Source organism: Anopheles gambiae, chromosome 3, assembly GCF_943734735.2.
Source record: "Anopheles gambiae chromosome 3, idAnoGambNW_F1_1, whole genome shotgun sequence".
In the NCBI taxonomy this organism is placed as follows: Eukaryota; Metazoa; Arthropoda; class Insecta; order Diptera; family Culicidae; genus Anopheles; species Anopheles gambiae.
The window spans coordinates 55,846,016-55,855,200 of record NC_064602.1 but is presented as its reverse complement, the minus strand read 5'-3'; the positions used below and the strand labels follow the sequence as shown (position 1 = coordinate 55,855,200).

General features: G+C 42.8%; 1 long non-coding RNA gene across 1 annotated transcript; it reads left to right on the top strand.

The window, feature by feature from the left end:
* The first annotated feature begins 5,585 nt into the window (after positions 1-5,585).
* LOC133393639 (uncharacterized) lies at positions 5,586-8,750 on the top strand. The gene is made up of 2 exons (XR_009766298.1): positions 5,586-6,000; positions 6,135-8,750. It is a non-coding gene; the product is annotated as an uncharacterized LOC133393639 (long non-coding RNA).
* Positions 8,751-9,185: the final 435 nt, after the last annotated feature.

Sequence of the window (9,185 nt, the reverse complement as noted above, 5' to 3'; positions counted from 1 at the left end):
TCAACAAGAGCGTCTTGTATAAGAGAGTAGCCAATAAGATTATAACGGACGTGTTTAACAAGGAATCGAAAAGAGGACGTACTAAGTATAATCACAAACAATCAGAGACATAAAAAGGTACGAAAAATCAAACATTATGAATAATATAAACATAAGCCTTCGTATTATATCGATAAACTTAAACAATTTATCAAGCAATACTAAATTGGACTGTCTTCATTCGACTATAAGAAAATTAGATGCAGATGTTGTATGTATGCAAGAAGTTTTTGATCATCAACTTGAAATCAATGGCTTCACAACGTATACAAATGTAGATTATAAAAAAGAGGGACAGCAATAGCCATACGGAACGGATTCTGTTTGAAACACTCACACATAGAGAAGAGCGTAGACGGGAGGATTATCTCAGTATGCATTAATAACAACCTTAAAATTGTAAATGTATACGCGCCTTCTGGATCGCAAAACAGACAGAGTAGAGAGCACTTCTTTAGGCACACCTTAGCATATCATCTGCGAGTGCCGCATGAGCAATTGATAATTGCAGGGGATTTCAATTGTGTAATTAACGAAAAAGACGCAACACGGGTTTCGAATAATAGTGCTGCACTTAAAAACGCTATACAACATCTGCAACTTTATGATACATGGAACCTTTTAAAAAATAACGTGGAATTTACGTATTTTTCGCATAACTCTGCATCCCGTATAGACCGAATTTATGTATCTAGTAATTTAAAAACCGAACTTGCCTCTGCAGAAATGCACAGTGTCTCATTTAGTGATCACAAGGCATATGCAATTAGAATTAGAATTACAAGCAAAAATTATCCTTTAACTTCGCACAAGTTATGGACTTTCAAGAAAAATATTGTTAATGATGCTACAAAAAATGAATTCAAGGAAAAGTGGATGTTTTGGACAAGGCACAAAAAAAACTTCCCAACATGGATAGATTGGTGGGTTACATTCGCTAAACCCAAAATCAAAAAATATTTTTTATGGGAAAGGAGCTTATTTTTCAAAGAATTTAACGCAACATACAACCAACTAGAAAAAGATTTAGATCAATCCTATACAAAATATCTAGATAGTCCACAAGAACGTAGCAATATCAATAGAAAAAAAGCAAAAATGATATCTTTGCAAAGAAAAATCACAGAACAATACATAAAACCAAGCAATTACTATATCTGTGGTGAAAGTTTGTCAACAATTCACTTGAATGAACGAAGGAGAAAACGTACATTAATCAATAATATAGTCGATGATCATGGAACTTTACTAGAAACGCCAAAGCAAGTACATGATTATATAGTTATGCACTTTGAAAATTTACTCTCGATGGAAGATCCAATCCAAGAGTCTCAATATTCTTGTTTATCAAAGATACCTGATAACTGTGAATTTAACCGAACTATAACAAAAGAAATAACTACAAAGGACATTTACAACACAATATTAAGATCATCAAAAAATCGTAGTCCTGGGAGAGATGGACTGACAACTGAATTTTACATAATTTTTTTGATGTAATACATAAAGAACTAAATTTGATAATCAATGAAGCTCTATGTAAAAATATTCCGGATAAATTCACGGAAGGTATTGTAGTCCTTGTTCGGAAAAACAATCTACAGAAGAAGGATATAGAAGCTTTTCGACCTATAACATTATTGAACACCGACTTTAAAATACTTAATAGAATAATGAAAACAAGGATCACAAAAGTTATAGATGAACACAACATACTTACAAACTCTCAAAAAAGTAGTAATAAGGACAATAATATTTTTCAAGCCCTCTTATCGATTAAAGATAAAATTCTAGAAATTAACAACAAAAAGAAAATTGGGAAACTCATCTCCTTTGATCTTTCCAAGGCATTTGATAGAGTAAATCACAGCTTTTTGTATAAAACAATGCAAGCAATAGGATTTAACCCAAGCTTGATTACATTCATTAAGAAAATAAATGCATGCACATATTCTAGACTCTATATTAACGGAAGCCTATCAAAAAAAATCCCGATCAAAAAGTCAGTGAGGCAAGGAGATCCACTTGCGATGCATTTGTTTGTGTTATACTTACACCCCTTACTGGAAAAATTAGAATCAGTGTGTAACGAATGTGACGACATCATAAACGCATATGCTGATGACATTTCTATCATAACAACAAAACAAGAGACAATTAATGACATCAGGAAAATATTTATGGAATATCAATCAGTATCAGGAGCTAAATTAAGCACCGAAAAAACAAAAGGTCTGGACATCGGTTATTTCATAGAGCGCAACAAATTAAAAGTTCCTTGGATTAGCACAGAGTATCGCTTAAAAATTTTGGGAATAATTTTCACCAACTCGCTAAGATTAACAATCAAGTTAAATTGGGATAGAACCACACAAACATTTGCACAACTAATCAGACATCACAAACATAGAGATATCAACTTGCAACAGAGAGCCATATTATCAAACACATTCCTAACAGCTAAACTTTGGTACATAGGATCAATAATATCAGCAAACAAAAAACAAACAGCAACGCTCACATCCTTACTGGGTGAGTTCATGTGGCCTAAAGGTGGACTGAGGGTCAGCATGAATCAACTTGGGCTATCCAAAGCTAAAGGAGGTCTAAATCTGCTCCTACCAAGCATAAAGCTACCATCATTACTGATCAATAGACATCTTAAAGAAAAAACTAATATGCCTTTTACCTCTAAATTCTTGCTAAAAATAGAAAACCCTCCAAACATTCAATCAGTGCCCAAATTCTATCCATGTTTGCAAGTAATAACAAAAGAATGGGCTTATTTAACAGATGGAATAATTCAAAAACCCACAGCTAGACAAATTCATACAACTATTTTAGACTTTCTTCCACTTCCCCCTATACAACTAAAAAACAGCCAATCAGTGGAATGGAGAAAAGTATGGCGAAATTTGAACTGCAATAAGCTTAATTCTAACCAAAGAAGTACATATTATCTATTAGTAAATGAAAAAATAATTTGCGAAGAACTGAAATTCAAACAAAAATATAAAGAAATAACTGACCCACATTGTACTTTTTGTGGAAACAAAGACAATTATGAACACAAATTTAAAACATGCAAAAAAATTGAACAATACTGGAGGATGTTTTCAGAAATAGTAGTATTTTATAATATAAGGCTCCCTACATTTGTTGAAATGTTAAGACCAGAATTAAAAAATTTGAATTCAACAAAACGTGCGAAGGCTATGAGTCTATTCGTAAATTATATAGAACTTATAGAAAACAAACAGATATTTGAGGTATCGGATAAACATGAACTTAAAGCTTTGATAGGATAATTAGTAGATAAGAACCTTCTATTGTATTGTTTTAATAAAAAAAAAAAAGTAGTCACGAAGGCAAAAATATTCATGCAATCTCTCTGGACACTTAAGGCCAGCGATGACTCGATATGGAACTTGGATACTGAGCTTCCAGAGCAGCTCCAGGAACAATGGCTATCATTTAAAAATGAGCTCAACTTACTTAACACAATACAAGTACAACGATGCGTTCTGCAAATGAAGCTACTAGCGTCCAATTACACATTTTTGCCGACGCATCCCAAACAACCCGCTGCGCAAATTCGAGCAGTTTCTAGCGCAGGAAATGTACCAAAATCTGCGCTAGCCAGCGCAGATTCTGACCCGTTCCCCGCGCGGGACTTCAGCGATTCCTGTGCAGGCCTGTGCCATCTGTTGGCGAAATGAACGAACTATTTTAGGCGGCGGAGCAAAAAAAAACGGTCAAAAAATTCAAAAATGTTTACGCCCATTTTTTCGTTCGCTTCTTTCGCTTCTCCCTCTCTCACCCTGCCTTGCCTTACTTGCGCTTTTGTCCGTGCCTTCCGCCGCCAGCTGATTGTGGTGTATGCGTTGATTCATATATGTGCATTGCGGTTGTGTATTGTTATTGGTGGGTGTTAGCATTTATTAATTTGTGTGTGACCTTGAGACGATGCGGGAGAAGCTGGTTGGGTTTGTTTGGGATTCGTTGGTGCGTTCTCGCGTGCGCGCGTTCGTAGGTGCGTTATCGCGTGCGCGCGTTCATAGGTACGTTATCGCGTGCGCGCTTTCGTGGGTGCGTGCTCGCGTGCGAGCGTACGTGCATGTGAGTGTGCGCGCGTACGTGCATGTGTGTGTGTGTGTGTGTGTGTGTGTTTGTGTGTTTGTGTGTGTGCGTGCGTTTGGAAACCCCAAAACAATTTGATTCTGATGCGTACATTTTCATCCGCTGCGGCTACAAAGTCCATGCATTTTCGATTTCGCTACCTGAGAGACAACACAACCATTGGCATTGGCATCTTTGCCATCGGCTCTGCTGTTGGGGGTATTAAAAATACACATGATTTAAGCAAATGTGCGTGTGATTTGTTGCACATTTATTTCTAATTCAGCTAGCGGACGCAAATGGAAACAACATTTTGAATTGAATCCATACAAAAGAGGATTCTGGATTTGTTTATTACGGTGCGCGTATGGTGCTGCACCTGTCCGTCCAGACTCTGGTGGCTTGTTGGTTTGGAGTAGTTATTATGACGCCGATTGACCTGCAATGCCTTGGAGTGGGTTCGGATCGGTAGGTTCATGTTTTGGTCGAGTGCATTCCGTGCATTTGTCGCGTCACAGCGGTAGCCCGGCAGCAACAAAGTCAAGACAAACTCTTACCCGGGTGTGGACTGCTATGCTAAGTTCTTTTTATTATGATTGGCGTAATAGCCAACGCGATCATGCCGGCCTTTTCAGGACTTGAGTAGCACGTAGCCGGAGCCGGTGACTAACCCCTTGCTACGGCGGATGGTTCATACGCGATTAGAACCCACGACGGGCTTGCAGATGTGCGGAATGATGGCGGTGCCGCGGGACTTGCATACTGCCACACTGTCTCCTGCCCGGTGCATACGCAGCAGGCAGGGGGAATGATGCACCTCCCGGTCATGCGCAGCGGGAAAGGAAAGGTACGAATATGGAGGTGGGAAGGAATGGAGGAAATGGAGGGAAGGAATGGAGGAAATGGAGGGAAGGAATGGAGTAAATGGAGTGAAGGGAAGGGAGGGAAGGGAGGGAAGGGAGGGAAGGGAGGGAAGGGAGGGAAGGGAGGGAAGGGAGGGAAGGGAGGGAAGGGAGGGAAGGGAGGGAAGGGAGGGAAGGGAGGGAAGGGAGGGAAGGGAGGGAAGGGAGGGAAGGGAGGGAAGGGAGGGAAGGGAGGGAAGGGAGGGAAGGGAGGGAAGGGAGGGAAGGGAGGGAAGGGAGGGAAGGGAGGGAAGGGATAGTTGATGAAAATCAGCGCCGGGCTGAACGTGTAAATGCGAATTAGGGTTCTGCGCGCAACGAAAACCCAGCAACGTGAGCTAGCGATTCCGTAGTCATTTTTACATTGCAGCGTTAATCGAATCCTCATTGCGTTTAAACTCATTGCGCTTTTTTGGTTTGATTTGTGAAAATGCAACTCCATCGCCGCAATGTTTGTTAACGGCATTTTTAGGCGCCACAACAGCTCGCGAGCATTGACCACACGCGAGAAAGAGATCGCGCTATGGAGGGAAAAGCACGGACGATGGCTGACAGCGATTGGTCATCTGACGCACTAACACATCCAAACCTTCTAGGGGTATGAGGCGGAGTCAGGAACGGGTAGCTCGACGAGCTGCTTGACAAATTTGCCGTTGGAGGGAAAAAGAAGGCATGATAAAATTCTCCGAACGCCATGATTTCTTCCGTCGCTTTGCACAGCGGAGAATGTCTAATTAGGCTAAGTTCTATGAAAAGGTTGCGGGAACATTTTTTACCAAATTGTATGGACGAACTGTTAAACTCAAGTTGCTGGAACATTTTTGTTGCCTGAGAAACAAATTGATTTGTTTCATGTTTACTTGTTGCAGGAACATTTTCGGATGCGTTTGCATACCAAAACGGATACACAACAATTTTATCTTAATTTTAAAACATTCTGGTGAGTAAATATTTCTCTCTCTCTCTTTCTCTATCTCTCTCTCTCTCTCTCTCTCTCTCTCCCTCTCTCTCTCTCCCTCTCTCTCTCTCCCTCTCTCTCTCTCCCTCTCCCTCTCTCTCTCTCTCTCTTGTTAGCCTGCTCACAATAGAGCACGTCGATGTGACATGGCCCGGTCAACAACAATTCTCCAGGATGCTTGGTCCCTGGCTGCAGCCTCCCATCCATGCAGACACCCGATATCCGTCAGGTCTCGCTTCACCTGGTCTAGCCATCGAGTTCGCTGTGCTCCCCTACGCCTTATGCCGAACTGGGCATCCTACAGGCAAAGAGCGGGTAATTTTTAACATAGTGTGCGTAAAAACCTAGAGTTAACCCGATGGAAGATTTCCTAGGCTTAAAAAAAGGGGAGGGAACGGGTACCATACAAAATATACGGTGCGCTCTCTCAATGCTCGCGCCCATGCGCGATCATCCTTTCGTGTGCTTGTGTTTGTTTCTTTCGTTCAGCGATCGCTCACACCCCAAATAACCAAGATACCGAAAACGCCACCAATTTCCTGTACTAAAAATCCAGTTGCATCGAACAAAGCCAAAAAACTCTCAGTTTGGTGGGTTAAACCACACATCTACAGAAGCGGCCACTTCAATGTTTGTTAAAGTCAGTTTTTTTTATGCACGGGTAATTCATTTACTCAATATGTATCTACATTCTATGTCTATGTAACACATTTATATTCACGATCAGCTGATGCATTTCGACGGTAAGCCTCTCCGGCTCCATCTTGAAGAGCTCGGCCGGCAGTCCATCGCTGACGGCAGACTTATTGCTCTTAAGCTGCTTGATGGCGCTGGCAATCTCATCCAGAGATGGCGGGGGCACCTCGTCGTCTGTTCCGTTGCTGTCACTGTTGTTACTGCTGTGCTGCTGCTGTGGTGGTTGCCTTGTTCTGCCACTTGCACCAGCCTCTCCTGCCTCTGCTCCATTCAGATGTCCTTCGTAATAGCACTTCCACCTTTCGATCACATCCCGCTCGTCCGTCAGGAGATTTCCTTCCGCATCCCGGCACATTGCGGTTTTAGGAGCAACCCCGCTCCGTGCCTCCTTCAATCTCTGATGGCTTTAGAACAATCGGGTGTCCCCCGACTGAGAGAGCTGCTCCAGCAGCTGTTTGTCTGACTTCAAAACGGCGCTGCTTGGCCTGGAAGAGCAGGGTTTGCTGTTTCCTCAGATCTTCACGTTCTGATGGGTTTCATGCCGTAGCATGCGGGCGCGCGCTGCATTCTTCTCGGATAGTGCTCGTCTGCAGTCTTCGTCGAACCATTCCTTTTTCTCTCTACGTGGTAAGCGGCCGATCTTGTGTTCGGCTGCAGTGCTGATGACTTGTTCCACCATACGCCAGTGGTCTGCGAGGGGCATCGCGGCGATGTTGTTCTCGGCTGGTAGCGCTTCCCCGAGCGCTGTCGCATACCCCTCCGCCATATCAGCATACTTCAACCGGTCCAGGTTGTGCCTTGGGGTGGCCTGACTTCGTTGGTTGTTAACCACGGAGAGTTTCTCCATACGTTTTAACGTCGATACAATCCGAGAAGTGCCTTCTGTCAATCAGATCGATATCGATTTGGGACTTTGAATCACCCTTCGGGTGTCTCTAGGTGTAACTATGACGGCGTGCATGCTGGAAGAAGGTGCTGCGGATGCTCATATGCTTGGAGGAGGCAAAGTTTATCAGCCTGAGGCCGTTGTCATTAGTCAGCTGGTGGACGCTGAAGCTTCAATCGTTGGTTTATATGCCTCCTCCTGTCCGACCTGAGCATTAAGGTCTCCGAAGACGACCTTCACGTTATGTTTAGGACAGCGGTAGTACTCCCTCTCCAGCTGCGTATAGAAAGCCTCCTTCTTGTCATCGGTGCTCCGAAGGTGCGTACTATGCACATTAATATTGCTCAGGATGAAGAATCTGACACGAATTCTCAACCTGCATATCCCTTCGTTCACGGGCCACCACCCCATCACTCTCTGCTGCATCGCACCCGGCACCATGAACGCAGTACCGAGCTCGCGCGTCTCTCCACCGCTCTGGTAGATCGTGCAGTTGCTACGGTACTGGCGCACCGTCACGCCTTTCCAGCATACCTCCTGAAGTGCTACTATTTCGAAACCGCGGGCCCAGACCTCATCGAACGCAATTCGGGTCTTTACATCCGATGAGAGGGTTTTGCAGTTCCATATCCCGAGCTTCCAATCGTAAGTCCTTTTTCCTTGCGTGGGTCTAAATCGATTGGTCCGATACGGTACTTCTTCTTGTTGACTGTGCGTTGCGGTGAAGTTTTTACGAGGGTGATTTGCAAGGCTTATCCTCTAACCTTCAGTCTCGTCGTAGGGCCTACGTTCGTTGGCTTTTTAGAGTCTTGCAGCGAGCCAAGACGGAAGAAGCCAGCGCAGCCCTTCGGGAAGAGACATACGCTGAGGGGATCAATCATCTACCCCTCCAAACTTTCGTGTATAGCTAATTCATATCGAAAAATACTGAAGTATCCTTGGGCTACTGAGTACAAGGGCTAACGAATTTCGAAAACTATGTTGAATCGAATATTTATATCACAAATCCATGGAGCATGTTTGCGCCTATGAGTAGGCAATCCGCTAGACGGATCTAAAACGTGTATATATTGGTGATAGACTTAGGATTAGAATAGGATTAAGGTGTAAGTGAATTGTAAATATGTATAATAAATTAGTCTTAACGTAACCACCGCGATGTTTAGTAGTGAACCGATCGATCCGAAATTAAATTAGTTGTGAGCTATAGAACATTTGGTCCTTCGAACCGGATCTGGAAATTGTGTTAAGTACAGTCACAATTTGTAAGCGTGGGTGGAAAGTTTTGGTAGAAATCGTTCGGCTGTTTGTGATTCACTAAAACATGTTGATGGTTTGTAGACAACTATAAAGATTCTGAACAGCGGGTAGAACTACAAAGTCAATTGAAAGCATTAGAAGGAGCGAAGGATGCGTACGAAGAAGCGAGGGAAAATTTGCTTATTGAAGATGAAGAAGCAGATGAAGTGCAGATGCGAAATGATAGAAGGAATTTCTTTAAAAAGTTTCACCGTGTGAGAGGGTTTATCATGGATCTGTTGAAGACTGATGAAAGTGTGCAGCCGATCGCAAATAGCACGATGGC